Here is a 24,660-nt window from a genome sequence, read left to right as displayed (position 1 = left end):
CCAAGCCCAGGAGAAAGAAGGCGTCTGGATCCCTCGTTACAAGACATAGGCAGATACAATTAAAAGGCTCAATGGACATCTGCGACAGTGGGAGTAGTCGGTCTTCCAGCTATGAATAAGTCCTCACATTGTCTGCACGTACTCATAGTGAAACATTATTGCAAATGACAGGTACACCGAGAGCTGGGAACAGCGATGGTCCCAGGCTGGGAAGCTCGCGGGCGCACCAATCAGAACATGGGGCTCCTATCACTGACGCCATTAACATTAACCAATCATCAGGGGTCTTCATGTAACAATTCTCATGTATCTAATTGTAGGGACAACCTAGATATATCACCTGACTAACCCTTGTCCACTAATATTGTTCTCTATACGTATGCTATACTAACCCTACCACTCGAGCAACCAATTAAGAGTGGCGATAGGTTTTTTGCTAACTTTCCAAGGTGACGCAAGTAGCGCGTCATACTAAGGTAAAAAGGGCCTGCGAGCCCTACGATTGTGTGTGTGTCAGGACGGACGCGTACGATCCTTGACCCATCCCTGCCGTTTTTGTCTAATAAACAGCAGAGCCACCTTGCTTCTTGCGTGTGTCTCATACTCTATCTCATCTGGGATATACGGGAGGAGTTGGGGCCTCCCTGCTCGGAGGTCTGCGGACGGCCCGGCCGACCCCGGCAGAATTTCCCCCCCGACAAGTTGGAGGCACTGCTGAGATCTGTTTAAGATCCGCCTTTTTATTTTTACTTTTTCCAGGCACTCCCGTTGCGAGGAGGCCCGGCGGCGCGGCCCCCTCTGCCGTTGCCCCCTTCTGAGGACTACAGGACCATCGCGGAGCTGCCAGAAGACCGGACAGCGCAATCCGGATATTGGCCCTCGGGAGCCGGTTGAGAAGTATCCCGCCCGCGGTTGGCGAGTGTCCAGACGTGGTCCAGACGAGGGGAGGTGACGAGCCGCTTGGAGGGGTGCACGCAGTCGAGCGGCCCCGCATCAAGAGAACTTGGTGAGCATGCCACGCACAACAAGCAATGTGAAATTGTGAGGGAGGGGGGAGAAATTAAATACGGGAGGTGGGAGGTGTTGCACAGGTGCGCGGCGAAGGTTTGACAATTTAGTATTGGCAATGGAATGAATGGTAGTGGAACGAGTGCGAGAGCAGTCGGCTACGTCACGCGAGAGAGGGGGGCGGAGCACGAAAACATCACGTGCGGCCGCTCGTAGAAACTGATTGGCCTAGGTAGCGACTACGTGTAAGGGTGGGTGTGTGTGGTTTCCTACGATTTGGCATTTATTGATCAATGAGTAGATGAGGATCCCTATTGTTCGAGCAAGAAACTCGATAGGTAGATGACGTTTCCCTGTAGGCGGTAGCTAGTTAGTTGCCCAATACGGAAGATAATTGGCTTGTTAAGCCCTCCTGTTGAGGGGCGTATCACACGCGAGGCGACGCAGTGTGCGCAGTCCGATTATATTATTGATTTGATTACCTTGTTCCAGGAGTGACAGGAAGACAGCTGTAGGGTTAACGGGGGTAGATTGCAAGTGTATTTTGAACTTAAAGAATATATGAAGAACTTACCAGTAGCTCGAAGCGATCGGTGACGTCACCAGTAGGGCTTTCATAGGATATCGCGAGCACAAGGCATCTTCGTTTTGAGAGTGGTGGGGAAGAGAAGTGTAGTAAGGGAGTGGAAACAGAGATAAACGGTAAATGAGTTGATCGGGGAAAGGCGAAACGGGGGACGTGGCTGCGCACGGAGAACGCCGGCCACGGCAAGTGTAGAAGGGGGACGAGCATGTGAAAGTAGGACGACTGTATAAGAACGTCATAAGGGGTACGCAGCCGCAGGGGGCTACGTGCGCCTCGGCCGCAGGGGGCCGTAAGGGTGTTGTATAAAGAAAGAAAGACTGAAGAAAATATACAAATGTAAAATACCATATTTTTTATAATTTTCCTTAGCGGACTATCGTAAGTCCCCAAACTTACGGGGCCAGGTAACGATATAAGGTTGTATATTGTAAACTGCTAGTGAGATAAACTGCTACCAGATAGGGGAAGGGTAACAAGTGGAGCGCTACTATGCCATACGGGACAGGATCGGGAGGGTGGGGGAACACCCTCACTACCCCACTACAACACATATGCACAACACTGCCACCCCATAGGGAGAAACTGATTAAGTATAGCATAGAATGGACCCAGGGGACGGATAACAAAATGCTAACACCGTGGCCGCCTAATGGCAGCTTCGATCCATATGCCCAACATTCACTGCTAAACCATCTGCACAATACATACAAGGGGAAGAAGTTGGCAAACCATGTGGAGGTGTTTAACTTATGGAGGATGTTCCAAGGGTCCCGACCAGGACCAAATGGAATGTTCACTATGGGGGAAATACCGGAAGAGAAAGAGATTAAGGAGGAAGGAGAGGATGGGAAAAAGGGGAGTGAAGACCCAAAGAACACGGGGAACGGACGAGAGGGAGGAGAAAAGAATAATACATCAGATGACATAAAAAAGGAACCGAGCAACGAGATACCCATAGCAAAGGGAGTGAAAACAGAGGGAGGGGGGTTGTACCCTTTAAGAGAATTAGGAGAAATAGAAAGAGGACAGTTAAGGGCGGCTGAGGGATACTCGAACCCGGCATACAGCCCTCCACCATATGTGGCTCATAGGAAGATGCCAGCAGGGGAGGGGAGGACTGGAGAAGACCAGACTGTGGAAATAGGAAATGATGAGTGGGTAGCTGCACAGATATTATTAAAATTACGAGGTTCATTAACGGGAGAAGAGAAGGAGGTAGTAAAGAAAACAGACGAGGATAATGCCAGGGAGAGTGAAATGAGGGGGGAAGAGCTATTACGACAAAAGGAAGAGATTTTGGAGGAACGACTAGCAAAGCTAAGGGATGAGCAGAATGAATTGATCAAACAGCTCGAGAGGGAGGAGAGAGAGAGAGCGAGGAAAAGGAAAGAAGGTAAGAACGAATTGGAAAAAATAAGGGAACGGAATGAGGAGCAAAGGAGAGAAGCTGAAAGGGTAAAAGCAGCAGCAGAAAGGGTATCAAGAGTAGTGCTGCGAGAAAAGAAAAGGGAAGAAGAAGAAAAAGAAAAAGAAATGGCAATGTGGAAGAGGAGGTTACTATCAGAAACAACTAAGAAATATGAAGAAGGGAGGGTGATAGAGAGTATAGTAGAAAGAGAAAGGGTGAAATGGGAAAGGAAGAAAGAGGATGAAAGAATATTGGAACAGATGAGCAGTGAAGTGATGGAGGAATTAAAAAGGAAAAGGGAGGAAAATAGTAGATGGAGGAGAGAAATGAAGGAGAAAGAGAAGATAGGAGAAGGGAGAGTGGAGCATGGGGGGATGTATATAGAAACACAGAAGTAGCAACAACATCAGCACAAAGGGGAGCGGTTGATAAAGGAGAAAAAGGAGAACTGGACCTAATAGACTTACAAACAGTAACGATCAAGGGGAAAAAGACAGAGTGGGGGGTGCCGTTTATGGCTGACTTTTGTAGTGAGGAAGAAGAAGGAGTGGAGAAGGAAGGAAGAAACAGTGAAAGGGAAAGCTTAGATAAACTATACATCACCCGGACCAACACAGACTCACCATGGATCATTAGGAGAAAGGATGAGCTGGAGAGAAGCGAGGAGGGAGAGCAAGGAATAGCGGAAAGACAGACACATGAGGCCGCACCATCCCCATCCCCATCACGCCCTCCCCCATCGCACCCTACATGCTCAACCACCTCACGCTCGTTACGCAAAATAAAACTCGCGCCCTTCACAGACGAACTGACACCCTATGCATGTCGGCTTAGAGACCTCCCTAGTCGCAGGCAGGACAGGCGAATACACATGCCCACATTAAATACAGGAAATGATGGAAGAAGGGGAAAAGATGGAGAAGAAAGAGTTACGAGCAGGGGAAATAAGGACGAAATTGAAGATGTAGAAGAAAGGGAAGAGGAGGAAGGGTGTGAGGACTCGATATTATGGAACACAAAGGGTGAAACGAGACATCACTTAATGCCACTTTTGGAGAGAGGAGGGTTAGGCCACAGTATGTCCCTTGGAAGCATACAGATAAAGAAAATATAAAATGCAGGCTCCCATCATTAAGTGGAGGTGCGGGTAAGTGGATATATGAAATGGAAAAACACACCGCAGGACAGAAACTGACAGTAGGAGATGTAAAGGGCCTTTTAATATCAATATTAGGGGATAGAGCGGATGACATTTGGAAGAGAGCGGGATTCCATGGGGTAACAATAACAAACACATCGCATGATGGGGCACCATTCGCAAACTGCAGACATGCACTATGGCAGGCACTGAGGGTACAGTACCCAGACACATCAGACATAGGAGCAATTACCTCCCGCAAGATGCGTGAGAATGAAGATCCTGTTGATTATATCCAGGAGATCCAAGAGAAGTGGCGCATGGAAACTAGAGAGCAATGGGATAAAACACCAGCAATATTCTATCATATACTAGTACAAGGGCTCCCAGAAGGAGTTCAGAAACAACTAAAGAAAGTAGTGGGAATGGAAGCAAAACCATGGCCAGAAATACAACTGACTATAGTGCATCATTGCAGGACATGGCAAGGAAAAATGAAACAAAAGGAAGAGGACAGGAAAACGGAAGAGGCTAAACTAGTACAGAAAAAGCTTACTAAATACACAATGGAAGGGACACTAATAACTACACCTACAACAATGACCCAAAGCCCCACACAAGTAGTGGCTGCACAAGATTCCGCCCAAATAGCACCTTCACAGACTGTAACACAACAGGCGCCGCCACTGCAACCATACACAACCAACATGGGAGGAGGACACCCAATGCAAGGAGCTGGGTATTATAATTATAACAGGGGGAGAGGAGGATTTATGAGAGGGAGAGGATACGGATATAACACCCAACAGCAGGTGGGAGGACTTAGAAATTACTACCCCACAGGGCAACCAGTATACTAGGACAACACAGGGAACTTCCCATGGCAGAGTAGGGAACCACCGGTGTGTTGGAGTTGTGGACTTTTAGGGCACATGTCACGCACGTGTAGAGTTAGACCAGGGACACCATCATGGAGTGAACAGGGACAACCAAGGCCCTCACAGGAACAGCAGGGCCTGCAGCAACAGCAGACGTTGCAACAGGGAAATGAACAACAACAACAAATAACACAACAACAGCCACAGACATATTCACTGCCACAACAACAGGTAGCGATTACACAACAACCCCAAGCACAACAAACACAACTGGGTAGGGTGACGGTCTTGGGACACAACCCTTACACAGGAAATGGCCAATCATTGTACCCTCAATAGGACAGCCCACAGACGGCCTTGGTGTGTCCCATCCTGTCATTAACACCTAATAGTGCGGAGGAGCCACGCATAGAGGTAACGATAGGTGACAAAAAATTATCATTCCTTGTTGACACCGGGGCGACCCGGTCTTGCATAAGGGAAGGTAAATTTAAGATGTCAGGCGAAGCCATGAACACCCAAGGATTCTCTGGGGCTAGAGGGTTGGTTCCCTTTACTGATAACATTCCCTTATCTATTGGAGATTATGATCTGTCAGTTCCACTTCTATATTATAGTGCCTCACCAGTAAATATACTGGGGAGAGACATAATGAACAGGTTGAATATGACGATCTCCTTTACTGAGGACGGCATAATTTGCTCTACTCCAGGGATTAACATGTTCACAGCACGACAGATTATGCAAGCATACTGCGGACAGACTGCGATTAGGGCGGAGCCAGTAGATGGCGAACTATTCCAGTATGGGACAGATATGGCAATTGCATGGATGCCAGGGATAGAAGGGAAAATATGGAGGAGGCCAGCAGCCTATCTGTTCAGACCAGAAACACCTGTTAATGAACCAGAAGGAAAGGTGGTTCTAATGGACATTGAGAGCATTATTGCAACAGCTGATTACATTGCTGTACATGCCCAAGACAGAGAAGGAAGAGCATGGAGGGCAGTGATAGCACTAGCAGAAGGTTGTAGGCTGACCCAGGTGTCAGATGAGGAGCTGTTCTCAGAAGAAAAGGAGGAAGGTGAAATGGTGTTTATGATGAGTGTAGAAATATGGCTAAGAGTGGCTTACAAACAAGTAGCACAGAAAATTGCAATGGCACTTGAGGCACCCGCATGCAACCCGGTCCCCTTCTTTAAGGAGGATATGTCAAAGGTACCCAAATCATTGTGGACTACTAACCCCTATGACGTGGGGTGCATAAAAAGCATAGGGGGAGTAAGGATAAAATTGAAAAAAGGTGCAATACTGCCCAGAGTGAAACAGTACCCACTGTCAAAAGAGGCAGATGAGGGCATATATGAAACCATAACGGCCCTTATAAATAATGGCATATTGGTCCCCTCAGAATCACCATGCAACACGGCTGTGTACCCAGTGCGCAAGGCTAAAGGGGGGTCTTGGCGCTTCATACAGGATCTCAGGCCCTTGAACAACATAGTAGAAGCAGAATATCCCGTAGCAGCAAACCCGGCCACAATATTGTGTGGCATTCCAGCAGAAGCATCACGATTTACAGTGATCGACCTTAAAAATGCTTTTTTCTCAATACCATTGCACCCAGACTCACAAGATCTGACGAGCTTCACTTACAGAAACACAAAGTGGAAGCATACCAGATTGCCACAAGGGTATTGCAAATCACCCTCAATTTTCAATAGAGTAATACAGATGGATTTGGGTAACATTGAAGTGGAAAGCACAGTGTTGCAGTATGTGGATGACATAATAATTTGCAGTACAAACGAAAGAAAATGCAGAGAGGATTCCTTAAAGATGTTGACAATATTGGCTGAAAAAGGTTACAAGGTAGACATGGAAAGGATACAGTACTGTCAAGAACAGGTACTTTACATTGGTCAACTTATATCCCAACATGGAAGAAAGATTGCACCACAAAGAGCACAGGCCATTTCAAACACTCCAATGCCACAAACTGTGAGGGAACTACAGCAATTCCTGGGGCTGTGCAACTACTGTAGAGCATGGGTATTTGATTACAGTTCGTACATAGGACCCCTGCTTGAGGCGTTAAGGGAAGTTAACAAAGGGGAGAAAAAGCTGGGGTGGACGATGGAAATGAAAGAGGCTTTTGATGAATTGAAAGATGCGATATCAACTGCTCCAGTACTGGCATCCCCAGACTATGAGCGACAATTTTTTATATTTTCACATTGCGACTCAGCAGTAATGAAAGCAGTGTTGGCTCAAAAAACAAGCATGGGCTACAAACCAGTAGCATTTTACAGCGGCCACTTAGATCCTGTGATGTTAGGTCACTTCCCTTGCGAACAAGGTCTCGCTGCAGCTGCTTTTGCAGTGGAAAAAGCATCAGCAATCACCATGGGGTGCCCAACTACACTGTTTGTGGAACATGCACTATTTGCAATATTGAATAAACCTAAGTCCACCCTAACCATGCAGAGGGCATCAGGTTATGAGATCATTTTATCCAGAGCTGAACTATCAATTGTTAGATGTAGCACGGTCAACCCTGCAAGGTTCCTAGCAGAAGTAATTGAGGAGGGAGATTATGCCCATGACTGTACGCAAATAACTGAAATGTACTCATGTACTAGAAAGGTTGAACAAAACGCACTAGAGGGAGGTGAACTTTTGTTTATTGATGGGTCATCAACGATCGATCAAAGGGATGGTATAAGGAGAACTGGGGCAGCAGTGGTAAAAATGACGGAGGTACCGGTGTGTGTGGCTATGAAATGTGTACAATTACCACAGCATTACTCCGCTCAAGCAGCGGAATTAGTTGCAATGATCTTGGCGTTGAAGGAAAGCTTTGACAAACGAGTGACCATATACTCCGACAGCGCATATGTTACATCCACTGTCCACTCAGGGCTGTCAAAATGGAGAAGAAGAGGGTTTAGGAGAGCTGATGGCACTCCAGTGCAACATGCCCTCTTATTGGCTGAACTAATAGAAGTAATAAATGACCCCCAAGAATTAGCCCTAGTAAAATGCACCGCACACACCAATGGTGAAGACCACGTCTCGAAGGGGAATGCAGCAGCAGACGCACATGCGAAGTATGCTGCACACTTTGGTGAGATATGGAACCCCCCAGAGTCACAGAGAGGGAGAGGGAGGGGAATGGCTAAGGAGATGTTGATAAGAGAAGGGTACACCCATCTCCCAGCCATGCAGATTATGGAGCTACAAGCGGCTGCACCAATGGCCGAAAAAGAAATATGGGTAAAAAGAGGATGCACAATGCCACCAACCGACGCACTATGGCGCCAGGGTGGCACTGGAAAAGTTGTAATACCATTGGCACTTTTGAACACCGCCCTGAGCCAACTACATCATCCAGCCCACACAGGCAAGGAAGTAATTGCAGCACGAATTAGAGAAGATTGGTTCTGCCCCGAGTTAAATTCTCATGTGTCAAATTTCATCAGCAATTGTCTCACATGTCAACAGTTTACGGCCGGCCATACCATAAAGGTGATAAGAGGTACTATACCCCGGCCAGAGGGACCTTTCCGGCATCTCCATATTGACTATGTTGATATGATCAACATATGTCAAGGAAATAGGTATATGATTGTAGTAGTATGCCCATTCTCTAGGTGGATTGAAGCAGGGCCCTGTTCACACCCAGATGCATTTAGAGCAGCTAAATTCCTAGTGAGGGAGGTCTTCCCCAGGTGGGGAGTGTGCGAGGTGTTGAGGTCAGACAATGGCCCACATTTCGCAAACGAAATGTTCCAGCACATCACATCCTTGCTGAACATCAAGCATAAATTTGCATGTGCATACCACCCACATGTATGTAGGTGTATGTGAACGCCTGAATGGCCTATTAAAGGAGGCAATTGCAAAGATACAGCAAACAACAAAGAAGAGTTGGTTATATTGCCTTCCATTAGCCCTATTTGAGCTAAGGAATAGACCAGGGTCCGACCACCACCTCACCCCACACGAGGTGGTTACCGGACGTCAAATGCGCCTTCCCCTAACGCCAACATCAAGAGCATTTACCGACCACGAAAGCACAGCGAGTGTTCTTGGTGATGAAATGTACCAATATGTGTCTTCTTTGATTACTAGTGTAGTGTTTGTGTCTCAACAGCTCGAGCGCACACGGGGCGGGTCTAACAGCAATCAACAAGAAGACGCGGATGAAGAATTGGAAAAGGAAAGACTGTGTAAAATTGCTAAAGGTGACCACGTACTACTTCGCAATTTCAACAGGAAATGGTTTAGTCCACGATTTACTGGCCCCCATCTGGTAGAGGAGGTATCAACGAGAGCAGTAAAGCTACAGGACAAGCGTGCCTGGAACCACCTACACGATGTAAAGATCTACAAACTCCAGACCCGCCCCAGCGCCACCGACAGGTCCATTGGGAGAACAGCAACAACATCACCAACGGAAGAAGAGAGTTCTACCACAGCCAACGACCCAAGTGTTCCCATACCCTGTCACTCCCCAGATTCCCCAGAGACAATAACTGAAGAAGAAAGGGGTGATCCCCATACTGCCCACCCCATGGTCACACGCTCAAAGAGTAAAAATACTTCCGCCAGTTGAGCCCAAACCCCCTGCCCATTGACCCCTACCCTCACTACAGTAATAACTGAACTGAAGGACATTGCCTTGCACACGTACACATGTAAACACGTGAATGCTCTCTTTTCTTTTCTCTCGCACATGCAGGAACTGCGTATTATTGTACTGCTAAGAAAATAGATAACTAACAAATTCACTGCCCAGGAGTAGATGGTACCCTCAGACGATAACTACCCAGAAGAATTGTCACACCAATTTGTATATGAAATAAAAAGGCCAACGTACCTGAAAAGGAGAAGGGTACGTGTCTACTACACAGCATTCCTCTTGGCCATAGAATATTCAATGCCCCACCTCCACCCATACTTGCCTGTCCTAAGAGATAGATCGCTTAGAATAGCGTGGGAACAGCTCTTCGCCTGGGCACTGAATGACTATTTGATAGGGAGAGCTTAAAAAACAACAACTAACATTTAATAACCAGCATATTGAGAATTTTCAGGCGGGCAACTTTAACGTCGCAAGAATACGCTGCCAGGACTGCAGCAAGGTAAGAGCAAAATGCCGGTGAAATTAGCATATGTAATAAAAATAATAGGGATTTTGATGATCACCGGGTTCTTGGCTGCCTCTGTATGGCAGTACAGCTATGCTTTCAATATTATTGCTGTACCCAAACCTAATACACCCCCATCCCCAGCTGCAACAGGTGTTACGTCAGGTGATACTAGTAAAATTGCACACAAGCAAAATAGAGTTCAACGCAGCACATACTCAGATAATAAAGGTATTGATAATTATATACAAGATTCAGCACACGTCTCAAACAACATATGGTACCAACACATGACCCGCATTGGTAAGCAGACAACAGAGGACAGCTGCTACGTTTGCTCATTAATACCATACGCCATGAGTGCTTTTGAACATTCGTTGCCACAGAAATAGATGAAAAGACAGCACGATGCATAATATACTTGGCACTGTTCCAAACGAAAGGAAAATTCCAAGGGACAGTGGTGCATATGGTGTGGAAAACACGAGACTCATACCCATATGAAAACAACTTCCGCAAGACCTATTTGAGTTACCACAAGAGCAGTCTACATGCTGAAGCATTCAAATACGTAACAAGTGGTCCTGCAAAAGGGGAAACAAAGAAAGTAACACTGCAGTATTTACCATGTGATTGGTACGCCACTGAAGTTCCTGGTAAACCAGGATGTTGGGAGAGGCCACTGGTGACGATAACGGGGAAGGTGTACCTGGACAACAATTGGGAGATAGGAGTGATTGGCAGCAACATGGTAACAAAAGAAACTATCTCAACTATCGAGGCACACAACCACAGATGTTGGACGACCTGGATCAAGTACGTACCCATGCTCACGTGGATAGAGACGGATGAAGACCCAATAACAATACTGCCGCTGACTGCGCCTAAGGTATGCTACCAACATAAAGGAGAGGTGGACGTAGGATACAACACCAACTGTGCAAGCGTGATGGAGTTACCTGAGGGGGGAGCAGGAACAGCAGTAATAATGGACCATTATTGGGCCTGTGGAGAAAAGGCATACCATACACTGCCTCCCCTGTGGAATGGTGTGTGCACAATGGTGCACGTCAATGTACCATCACTAGTGGTACCCCAGAAGCATGTGAATGTGGCGAACTTTCCCAAAATGGATGAAGGGGACAAGAGAAAGAAGAGATCTGCACCACCTCAGGAGGAGCAAGGGAACAGGACCAACGGCAATGATACTGTCCTAAATAGAAGGAAAAGACAAGGAGAACCTCTGACAGGAAATTACCTATGGGGAAGGTCGGAAACGGCACTCACTTCAATTCCGCCAGAGCACAGACTATTCAGCAGAGCAGCAATGTTCTTCTCCTCAATAATCCATCCGGGACTGCAGGCTTACGCAAACGCAAAATGGCTCCAGATAACTAGATGGGAACTAATGATGACCATCAATTCTACAGTAAATGGATTCAACGCAATAAAAGAGGAGCTGCGAGCTATAAGGATGGTAGCACTCCAGAACAGATATGTATTGGACCTCCTCACAGCCATGGAAGGAGGAGTTTGCGCAAAGATAGGACAATCATGCTGCACGTTCATTCCTGCCAACGATGCTGACAAGGGAACACTGACAGAAGCAGTTTCACAATTGTCCCAGATGCACTCCAAAATGATGGATGAAAGTAAAGGTGTGACAAAGGATGAGAGCTGGTTTTCACTATTATGGTCATGGATGCCATCTTGGCTGTCAGATGGACTGAAAATTATAGTTGGTTGTACTATTTTGGCTGGAGCTACACTCATCATCATAAGATTTTGGAAGGCCCGGAAGGCACGCACCACTGACGAGTTGCTTGAAATGGTCGGTATGCACCCCTTGATGCCAGCAGATGACGGCCAACATTCAGGCATAATCATACAAGAGAGAGAGAAGCTGCGCAACCAGATCATCACCAACCATCTGGACCCACCATCGGTGAAGATCGAGAACCCAAGAAACCCCAGGAGCTACATAGGGAAATGGGTATACTGTACTCCTGGAGGAACCTGTGAATATATGTATTGGTCATTTGAAGATCATGTGAACCACTATGGACATTTAGGAGGAATAACTAAGATATGGAGAGTAAGAGGAGATAATGAAAAGGATATGTTTGTGGTCGACAAGTCGACCAGAGGGGGGACTGAAGTGGGAGAATGGAAGACCAGGCTCCCGTCCTTCACCTCTCGCGCTTGGCCTAAAGGGTCACGGCCCATGCACCCGCCACGAGAAGAGTTTGGCCATCTACCAGACGACCAAATACCCTGGTACAGGAACATACGGATGTGTCCATCTGCCTGCCCAGCAGCCCGCCCTGGCCATGCCAACACCTGCGGCGCGGATCAACTAGACTAAAACCTACACGTCGTTAGAGATGCCATGACGACCTAGCCAACGGCCAGCACACCTGTACAAATATACACACTGGACACTCCCGCACCAATCTACACGAAGAATATACTCAGTGCTATGACGTAGGCGACAGACAATACTCACTGACGTGCATCTTTATTATTTTCCACATAGGCTCTCAAATGCAGAAACGCAAGACGCATCATGAACTCATCTAAAAAGCTTGCTTACGCTTCTCCTAAACCTAGGTGCCACAATGAGAAATATAATGAAGACACGATACTGGTCATAAGACAATATGGTACTGTAACCTAAAGCGCCTGTGCACCAAACGGTTCCACCTATACACCAGGCCTAAGTAGGCCGCAAGCAAGAGCTTCCATGGACGTTAAAAGAACAAGAGTCAGGTTGCTGATCCTGCAGAATGAGCCCGGCGAAAGCAAACAGCCAAGGTCGCAATGTTGCAAACCCACATTCCGAAAGCAGACCATCAAGGGCACGATGTTGCAACCTCGCACGCCGCACACCAACGTTAAAGTCACACCTGCAAATTAAACCAGGCACACAGTGGAAAAACAATATTAATTGTGCAGAATTATGCCTCAAACACGGTCCCACCTCACGTGACCAAGCCGAACCTGACAGGATGCCAAGCCCAGGAGACAAGACATAGGCAGATACAATTAAAAGGCTCAATGGACATCTGCGACAGTGGGAGTAGTCGGTCTTCCAGCTATGAATAAGTCCTCACATTGTCTGCACGTACTCATAGTGAAACATTGTTGCAAATGACAGGTACACCGAGAGCTGGGAACAGCGATGGTCCCAGGCTGGGAAGCTCGCGGGCGAACCAATCAGAACATGGGGCTCCTATCACTGACGCCATTAACATTAACCAATCATCAGGGGTCTTCATGTAACAATTCTCATGTATCTAATTGTAGGGACAACCCAGATATATCACCTGACTAACCCTTGTCCACTAATATTGTTCTCTATACGTATGCTATACTAACCCTACCACTCGAGCAACCAATTAAGAGTGGCGATAGGTTTTTTGCTAACTTTCCAAGGTGACGCAAGTAGCGCGTCATACTAAGGTAAAAAGGGCCTGCGAGCCCTACGATTGTGTGTGTGTCAGGACGGACGCGTACGATCCTTGACCCATCCCTGCCGTTTTTGTCTAATAAACAGCAGAGTCACCTTGCTTCTTGCGTGTGTCTCATACTCTATCTCATCTGGGATATACGGGAGGAGTTGGGGCCTCCCTGCCCGGAGGTCTGCGGACGGCCTGGCCGAAATCCAGCCCTCTGTCGCAGTATATTGTGCCCTAAAACTAACATATGTCATTATACTCCCTATTCGCCTTGATGTGCTAAGACCCGCCCAGTCGCCCAGGTTATCACAGGGGACAAGCCCTCTAAGCCCTGTACCCCATAAAAGTCCCAATGAAAGATGATGTAATCACATGCATGCAATTGATAGGTTTTCAAGATTTACTCAAAGGTATACTAATGATTGTTGTTTATTATATGTCTAGTGGTAGTTTCTCATGCCAGCTTAGTTAGTGTCAACTCTACCTCGCCGTGACCTAACCCTCACCTCTCCCGGACACAGGCAGCTGGACCTTGTGACGCTCACCCTCCCGCCAACTGGGCAGCCTCTCCGGAGAAAGCAGTGCCTAAAGAAACATACGTGACATCGCTCCCCAACCAATCCTGTACTAATGTAATACACTATGCTAATGATGTCACCGATGATGAAGTTTTGCTTTATATTTCCATGTAACTGTATTTTTTGCCGGAGCCCTCTCGAGGCAGCAGAGTTCTCTGCATGCCAACTTTACATAAAGTCTTTAAATCTTGCAACCTGTTCTCTTAGTCTCATTCCCTACTGGGATGTGTTATATTTTATGAGGTTGTATTGGTATGTCGGGGAGTGAGCCTTTACATTTGGTGACCCCCGCAACGTGATCGAGAAGGATGCGCTGAAGATGAACCCTGTGTCATGCAGCGAGATCTGGGATGCCCCCAGCAAAACCATTGCCTCTGCCGTTGACCAGTGTGCGCACAAACAGAAAGGTTCCAAGGGTCCCTGTCATCTTTGTAAATACCCAACTGCTCGCCGGGGCAGGTCACGGCTTGGTTGGGGTGCAGCCCCGATTGTGGATAGACCGCGAACGGAGGCTCTCAGACCACCCCGGACACGTGAGTACTGGTTGCGAGATTCTCAATATAAGGGGCAAAATTGGGAAATAGTGGGTGTGAAGATAAGGGCTAAGGAGGGCTATCCTTTATATGGTCATTAGGATGTTGTGGACAAAGAGATAAAAAGGAATACGGGATCCTAGCTCCGAAGGAGGGCAGAAGGCGGCGCCGCATAGCATTGTCTTGACCAGTGCTGGGTATAAATGGAGATAAAGAAAATAAAACGTAGGAGTCTCATATATTTAGTAGACCCGGAGTAGTAACTTCGGATATTCTCTTTCTGTGTGGATAGAATTCTTCAAGGAGGTAGCTTAAAGGGGCTCAGAGGTGGGGAGTGAATGAAAAAATAAGAATAAGAAATAAGAGACTAGAACTAAGTAGAGGGGCAATTCATATTAGAAGGTAGTACATGTTACATGTTAAATGTTGTTGAAGTGAATTGTGTTTGTCTGTGGATAAAGCATGTGCATATTATGTTGTTTATGGTATAAGTATTGATGTAAAATGTGTTCTGAGGTTCCTGAAGTTAAGGTGTAAGTAAACAAGGTTGCTGATGTTCAACATGGTGTGGGTAAACAAATGCTGGAAATAATACTGGAAATTTGATTGCATTGTGTAATACACCTAGTCTAAGAGCGAGACACAAAAAGAATAGAGGCAAGAGATTATGGGGGGAGATACACCGCTAGCGCATATTTGTCAACACCTCCCCTTGTATAGTGAAAAAATACAGAAATATCATGACCAATGGCTTACAGAGATAAAAGGAGAGGGTTCATCCCAAATATGGCCAGAAGGAGGGTCCTTTCAGAAAAGAGCGCTAGACCTGGTGGCAACCCATTTGTTAGCAAAGTACAGAGGTAAGCAACTGCAAAATAGACTAGATTTATGGAGGTTGTTTGAGGAAACAACAGCGAGCAGTGACACAAATAAGGAAGTGTCCTCGGAAGGGCCTGCGGTCCCGACGAGGGGAGAGGGAGTAACAGCGGAGGAGTGTACAGTAAAAACAGGAGAAAATTACCTCACTGGGCTTTACCCATTATTAACTAGGCCCGCTGCATGATACAGCGATCCCAGGTATGTGCCTGCGCCAAGTGCCCGGCAACCCCAGCTGCCACAGCACTGCCACTTTATGACCCAAGAGGGCAATATGGGCCCACTAGTGCCCCTCCGGTGGACATAGCGTGGCTTACTGGGTATTTAGAAAGACAACTTGCTAATACGCAAATGGAAATAACACGGTTAAGAGCATTGTGTGATAGGGGTCGGATATTGCCCGGGGTTGTAGGTAACTTGTTCGAAATACAAAGGATCGAATGCCTTTTTGTCCGACACCAAAATGCTTTTTTAAAATTTTTTATGGGGGGTTCCCGCCCAACCCCCTGTTTTCTTTTTTCAAAAAACTTTTTTATGCATACTAAACTAATAAAATATATAAATAAATAAATAAAAAAGTATTCACATTTTTTTTCCGGTCCTTTTGGTTTCGAAAAAAAGGGCATTCGATCCTTTTTTCGAAACTATGACCGGACACCGTTGCCCGGGGGAGGAGAGGTACCACCTAGTGTAGCTAGTGATCTGACACCTCCACCCAGCGTAGCAGGGGGGTCTACAACATCTCCGCCGCTATAGGGGAATGTGCCCAACGGACCCGAACATGAGTGGCAATCAGGAGAGTTTTTCTTCCATTTAAATGACAAGCCAATAAGGATAGTACGAGCAGAAGCCGCAGACAGCCAAAGGAGAGGGACAGGGGGAGAGAGAATCAGACTAGGATATAGATGAAGTATGGAGTGATCTGGATGAGTACGAAGAAGGGGTAGCAGCAGCAGGATACTCGCTTCGCTTAAGGGAGGACCCAGAGGATGGGGGAGGGCTCCCGAGATGGCAAGGGAGACTGAGACAAAGAGTGGGAAACATGTTGTTAAGTAAAGCAAAGAAGGTAACAGTAAGTAAAAAAAGGAAGTAAGGCCAAACTACAGATGCCTCTTATACACAAGGGAGTGGGGAGGCCCCACTACATACCATGGGCACTTATGGATAAAAACAACCAGTTGAAACTACTGCCGATAGGGGATGTAAAAGTTTATTAGTGTCTGCAGTTGGAGACCAAGCAGATGGAGTGTGGGTGAAGGCTGGTTGCCTGGGAATGGGTCATCATTCAACAATGTGAGGGCGCAGGTGTGGGACGCATTGCGGAAAACCTTCCTGGACACCGCAGCTTTGCATTTAGTGATGCAATGCACTATACGAGAGGAGCAAGAGGCTGTACAATTCATCCTTCGGATGCAGGATTTGTGGAGATCAGAAACGGGCACGGCATGGGACCAATCCACCGCCCTATTCTACTTTATAATTAGGCTGGGGCTCCCGAAAGAGGTACAGAAGGCCTTGGACAAAATAACTGGGATTGAAGCCAAAGGCTGGCCGGAGATTCATAGCATCATAGTACATCATTATAGGGGGATCAAAGAGAGAGAGAAGGAGATAGCACAGAGAAGGTTGGCAGATGAAGCAAAGTTAGTTCAGAATAAATGAATGAAGGTCACAGCAATCAATTCAGCGCTACCCACTGAAAGGCAGGGAGAAGGGGGGGAGGGGTCAGCAAATACATCAGCAAGGATGGCAGCAGCTTGGTCCGCAAACGGGCAAGAGCAATGGGCAGGAAAGGAGAAATACAAAGGACCCCAATGGCAGGGCAGGCCCAAAAGAGCACAAGGTGGGTACAGGGGACAGAGATGAGGATTTGGGGGAATGGCAAACAGAGGGTTTGGAGGACAAGGAATGAGGGGAGGACCCCAAGGGTCATGCTGGAACTGTGGGAGATGGGGTCATTTTTCAAGAGAATGTCGAATGCGACAAATGGGCTATTACCAAGGGCCCCCTCCCATGGGAAACAAGCAGCAAATCGGTCACCCACATCCAGGTAGCCCATACGGGTTACCAATGGGTGGGGGTGGGCAACATGAACAATATTAAAATGAGCATGAGCCCCAGCAGAGAGTGCAAATCATGGTACGTAGGCAGCAACACCAACAGCAAGGCATGCTGCAACAAGTAGCACGTCAAAACACAATGGAAAATGCGAATACAAACATTTTTGAACTGCAAATGGCGCACCAGCACCTTTTCACAGCGTAGCTGTAGTGGGGGATAATGTCTTCTCAGTCCCCGGAACAGAAACATATCCAGACTAGGACAGACCACAGAAAGCACTTGCGTGTCAAGTCCTATCAACTACCCTACATGCAGAAGAGGAACCACTGGTGGGTGCGGAGATAGGCAACAAACAGTTCATCTTTATGGTGGATTCGGGAGCTGAAAAATCGTGCCTCATGGAAGGCCGGTTCCCGCTCTCGGGAAAAAATGTGGAAATGCAGGGGTTCTCTGGGGCTATTTTGAAAGTTCCTTACACAAAAGATTTAGACATAATGATGGGAGCAAAGACAGTGTGAGCACCCCTACTTTACCATGAAGACTTGCCAATACATTTGTTGGGAAGGGACCTCCTGAGAAAATTGAATATGACAATCTCCTTTACAGAAAGGGGAATAGTATGCTCCACCCCAGGGTTATGTCCAGTAAGGGCTATGTTAATGATCAGCACTATGACAAATGAAATTGCAGTACGAGGGGTGCCCATCGATATTGATATGTTATGGAATACGAGTTCTTGCTAGAGTGGTGCCTGAGATAACACGGGAAGAATGGAGAGTGCCATCAGATTTTGTTTTCCGCCCCATTGTAAACTCAGATATTGTGCCAGGTACAAGAATGTCTATTGATTTGGAAGGGGCACAAGTATCAAGCAAGCGTATTGCAGTAATAGGACTGGACACACATGGATGTGAATGGAGAACACTGCTGTCTATAGACCCAAACATAGCTTTGCATGCTTTAACTGATGAAGAATTGTTTACTGACAGTGAAAGTGATAGGGAAATTATAATGGAGATAAGTGTGCCATGTGATATAATGATTCAGCACAGGGAAAAACATAACCCCCTCATGGCTAGTGTCAGTGCGCCACCCACTATATTTGAGGCTGATATGGAAAAAGTAATGACAGAATTATGGACAACAGGACCACATGATATGGGCCTTTTATAAGAGGTCACACCCATAAAAATAAAATTGAAGCCAGGTGCAATCCCACCCAGAGTGAAATTATCAAGGAAAGCAGAGGAGGGAAAAAAGAAACTATAAATGCATTAGTACAACAGGGTATAATAGTGCCATCAAATTCACCCTGTAACACTGCAATTTTCCTGATCAAAAAAGGCAAGGGGCGGTGCTTGGAGGATGATACAGGACCTCAGCCCACTTAATGACGTCATACAGAAAGAATTCCCTCTAGTGCCTAACCCAGCATCCATTCTGTGTAGCATCCCAAAGGGGGCAATCTGTTTTACAGTTGTAGATTTGAAAAACGCCTTTTTCTCAGTGCCACTCGACCCCAGTTGTCAGTACCTCACAGCCTATACTCTGGGGGAAAACAGATATGAACTCTGTATATTGCCACAAGGGTACTGTGAGAGCCCCAGCAGCTCCAATAGAATTTTGCATGAAGACCTTGGTAATGTGGGTGTAGAGAGTACGATAATTCAATATGTGGATGATCTCCTCATCTGCAGCAAAAGTGAAGAGCAGTGCAAGGCAGACTCTATTACACTGCTAAATTTACTAGCTACAAAAAAAGTGGACAAGAGCAAGCTTCAATACTGCCTAGCAGAAGTGTTGTACCTGGGACAGTTGATTTCAAAAGATGGTAAAAGAATTATACCTTACAGAGCGGCAGCAATACGCCATGCAATAATCCCCAATACAGTGAAAGACATGCAGAAACTTCTCTGCATATGTAATTACTGCCGTGCATGGATTTTAGCTTATGCAGCGTACACACGCCCGTTATTGCAGGCATTGAAAGAAGCACAAAAGAACAGGGCCCCAATAAAATTGACTCAGGAAATGATGACACAATACTTAAAAATTAAAAAATGTCATCACACACGCCCCAGTATTAGTGAACCCCGATTATGACCGGGAATTCTACCTCTTTTGACAATGCAATGGAATATTGATGACAGCAGTGCTGACACAAAAGACATCACTAGGCCACAAGCCATTGGCCTACTACAGCGGCACATTAGACACAGTGATGCAGGGCCACTTCGCGTGTGAACAAGCTCTCAAAGCAGCGGCCTTTGCGATAAAGAAAAGAGCCACAATTGTAATGGGATGCTCAGTGACACTGTATACAGAACAGTCACTCTTTGCCATTCTGAAAGATCAAAATCAACACTCACAACACAAAGAGCAACGACTTATAAGATCATAATAGCCAGCCCAAATGTCCACATAGTTAGATGTAAATGTGTGAACTCTGCTATATTCATTACAGAGCCCTGTACTGTAGAAGATATGCAAGGACATGATTGTGCCACATATGAGGGCGAGGGAGAAGATATCCCAAAAGCAAGTGAAAATGCCCTCAAGGAAGGAGAAATATATTTTGTGGATGGGTCAGCATCAATTGACAGTGAGACAGGAGAATAACATGTAGGAGCAGCAGTGATAAGAATAGAAGGGGAGGAGTGCAAAGTTATAGTGCAGAAACGCCTCCCATCACACTACTTAGCACAAGCAGCAGAGTTGTTTGCGCTAATTGAAGCACTACACACAGCCAAACGATGTGCAGTGACAATCTATTCTGACTCGGCATACGTGACAACAATGGTACATTCACGGTTGTCACGATGGCGAAGAAGAGGGTTCAGAAGAGCAGATGGTTCACCTGTACAACACGCAGCACTGTTGAATGATTTAATTGAAGCACTAGCAGAACCATCAGTGGTAGCGTTGGTAAAATGCCAGGCATACACCAACAACACGGACGCAATCTCACTTGGGAACGCAGCAGTGGATGCTGCCGCAAAAGAAGCAGCCTACTTTAATGTCCCCCAACTGCTTCAGTGAATTGTAAAGACACAGAACCAAGAAGGGCAAGAGGAGGGGTACAACTGCACCCCATACTGCAGATAATTGAGTTACAAAGACGTGCACCCCCAGAAGAGCGAGGATTATGGGAAAAAAGAAGATGTAACCAATCATCCACAGATTTAATATGGCGGCTGGAAATGACAGGAAAGGTAGTGATGCCTGTGGAATTATTACAAACATGATTTCAACAACTACATTTTCCAACGCATGTAACAAAAGAACATATTGCAGCAGATATTCAGGAAGAATGGTGTGTCCCCAATTTACAGGAGCACTTATCAAAATTAACAATAGAATGCACAACATGTCAGACATACAATTCAGGTATGACCCTCAGGACATTACAGGGAACACTGCCACACCCTGTAGGACCCTTCAGAGAGCTCCATATTGACTATACCGATATGGGATAAAGATGTATTGGGGCAAGATAACTCATTGTAATATTGTGCCCCTTCTCCAGGTGGGTCGAGGCTGGGCCATGCGCCGATGCCAAGTGTGCAGTGAAGTTTTTAGTGTGTGAAGTATTCTCCAGGTGGGGCATATGTGATGTGATCAGGTCAGATAACGGCACCCATTTTGTAAATGACCTCTTCAAGGAAGTGACCACATTGTTAAGGGTAAAGCACAAATTATGTTCGATTTACCACCTGCAAGCAAACGGAGTGGTATAAAAAAATCAACGGTCTACTCAAAAGTAAACTGTCCAAGCTATGCAACACACTTACAAATAAATGGGTGTATTGCTTGCCCCTAGCATTGTTCCAACTCAGAACGCAGCCAAGTAAGGACCATCATTTGAACCTGCATGAGATAGTGACGGGATGGTGCATATATACACCACTATCACCAGTAAGAAGAGCATCAGATGCTCACAGAGCTGCCACAGTGCTAGGGGATGAATTTAAGGAACCCTAACCCAACTAACACATGCAGTACAAAGTATAGCAAAGCAAATAGCACCTGCATTCACACAGAATAATGAAACAGATACAACAACGCCAGCACAAGACAGCCCCCACAGGACAGCTAATGCCAGGAGAAAATGTATATGTGCACAGTTTCGTGTGGAGATGGAACTCCCCATGATTTCATGGCCCTTATGAAGTATATTGCACGCCAACCGCAGTAAAAGTGAAGGGGTTGAAGTACTGGGTGCATCTCTCTGATTTGAGGAGAGCACACGATAGTACCACACCCCCAAGTGAACAACAGCAAAATACAGATGCTGGAATACCCTAAAGTAGAGAAGGAAAAACATGAGAAATAAAGTGGGGAAGAAAAAAGGGAAGAATGAAAATAACTAAGGAAAAAAGAGTGCATGAAGGGAAAGGGGGTGCAAAAATGACACATGTATATAAAAGAGTTTAAGAAGAAGATGAAGTGTACAGTATATCTCTGCCTTCCTGTCTCCTACTATTCCTCTATGTCTTGCTATTGGTTTACCATTTCAGATTATTTTTGCTGCGCTTCTAACATGAGTTAATGGAGTAAAAAGTAGAAAAGTGAATGTCAGAAAACATTAGGATATGACTTACTAAAAGGTTTTTTGTTGAGTTAATTAAGGTGATTAGAAAAGTATTAGTAAATACATGTAAATAGTGGTGTGAATATCAATGGAAAAAGAAAAATGTATATAAAAATTAAGTATTTTTTGGTGTGCTTAACCCTTTTATATTGCCCCTTCAGGTGGAAATATGACGGAGAGGAGGGCCCTCACTAACAACGACTCAAATTTAGATAGTGATAGGGTAGATAGTAGAGTGAGTAAATATTATAACCACGGATGTGGCTTATCATTTGTAGCAATAGTGTTTTCTGTAATGTTATTTTGCCGTGGTTTGTACTGGAGTTTGACTTTCATGTTTGGGGATATGAAAGAAGGGGGGAGTGGCGTAAACCTGATACGAGAAGGATCAAGCCTTATATGGGCTGGAGTTAAGACAATTTGGAAACATAATGGCTCTTTAAATGACAATCTCACAACGTTGTATAAAAACTAAACTGTCAAAACCCCTGTTTTTCCATTTGCTGCTATGGGTTTCGATAATGATAATGAAACTAACGAATATGACAGTGATTATTCCGGGTTCGGTGTGTCTGACCTGACATATACAAATGTACATGCAACCACAGTACCTACCTCATATGGCAATGTAATGCACTTTAGCCCCAATACCCCAAGCACCCAAGACTCTCCAGTAACACAACATTGGCAAGCTGCTAGTGAACTAAGCGATGCAACGTGGGGAAACATTTTTCCTATAAATTATCAGAGAGTAAAAATGATAGATAATAGTAAAGGGGGTGGAGGAGGCGGAAAAGGGGGCAGGAGGAAAAAACTATGATGCATACCATGGCCTTGGATTAGATGAGATTGAAGACCCCCGCCACCCTGATCAATCCAACAAATGGTACTCAGACATGAGTGCCACAGTCAAACAAGCAACGAGCGAGAGCAGCTCTCTCATTCCTCATGCCTCTGGCACACCCAAAGTCCTCATACCTCAAGAAGTGCCCTTGTTGGATGCCCAATGTTTGGTTCCTCTCGTATTGTGTAGGATTCAAAGCACCTTCCAGTCACACACAGTTACAATAGAATTGCTGCAGAATGAAAAAACCTGTACGAGTAAGCCACACGGAGTGATTTGCATCAAAGAACCATTTTTTGTTATCAGAGGGTCACGGGTCACAGAAAACAAATGGCATGACGAGACAATCACATGCCAGGCAGAGGCGCTGCGAGGTCTCACTGAGGAGAACTTTCAATGGGTCAAAGAGACATGCACCCCAATATGGTCCCAACATATCTCAAAGCTCACATGGGTTACAGCTCTCAAGAAACCAATCAAAACACAGAAAGAAATTGAACATGAACTTTGTTTCCATGGCAAAAGGAAGGTACAGATGGGCTCAAACAAACAATGTAACAAAATGATGATCATCCCAGACATGAAAAAGGTTACAGCGGCTCTCATAGATGTGTATTGGGTATGTGGCAAACAAGCATACCTGCATCTCCCACCCTCATGGAGGGGTACCAGTTCCATGGCAACACTGCATTCAGCATTAATGGTGATTCCAGAAAGTCATATCCAAGGGGCGAGAGGTTCGGCTGGCATATCGACAGCACCTCAGCCAGTAACAACAGAGCCCTCCGCATACGACATTCTGTCTGAAAACAAACTACAAGACAGAGTGTCCCGCAAAAGAAGGTCATCTAACTACATTTCCAGCCAATCATCAGAGATCCTTGCTGAAATTCCAGATAAATATAAACTCTTCAATTCCGCCGAGACATTTTTGCTTCCTTCCTGGCGGCAGGACTCCAGGCGCGGGCAAACGCCAAATGGCTGCAGATCGTCTGCTGGAAGCTAATCCAAATGGCTAACGACACTGAAGAGGGATTCAACGTGATCAAGGTGGAACTCCGCGCTCTGCGGTTAATGACAATGCAGAACCGGTCCGTCCTTGATCTCCTCAAAGCAATGGATGGCAGTGTTTGCCGAAAAATCGGGAGTGCCTGCTGTACATTTGCACCTTCTGAAGACGCAGTCAATGGGACCCTTTCCCATGTCATCTCGGCCGTGCATAATTTTGGGGAAAGAATGCAGAAGGAAGGAGGAATAGAACCAAGCAACTGGTTCGATGACATTTTCAATTGAATACCGTCCTGGTTCAGTGTGATGATGAAAATGTTTGTCCCACTCATCGTTTTCTTTTGCTATTTCTCTGTCTGTGCCAAGTGGGCATTCGATGTTGTGCAAAATCAATGCCTAGTTCTGCTATGATGATGGTAACAATGGGCAAACCGACAACGGTAGCAAACATGAAAGATGCACAGATCCAAACTGGGGAGTCAGGTCCCTCTAAGTAATGTATGATGGCAGTATAATATCATCCTGGGGATAGGGTGGACA

Source organism: Ambystoma mexicanum, chromosome 7q (assembly GCF_040938575.1).
Source record: "Ambystoma mexicanum isolate Mex_15411 chromosome 7q, UKY_AmexF1_1, whole genome shotgun sequence".
NCBI classification, from domain to species: Eukaryota; Metazoa; Chordata; class Amphibia; order Caudata; family Ambystomatidae; genus Ambystoma; species Ambystoma mexicanum.
The sequence above is the reverse complement of the archived record's forward strand: the minus strand, read 5'-3'. Positions refer to the sequence as shown.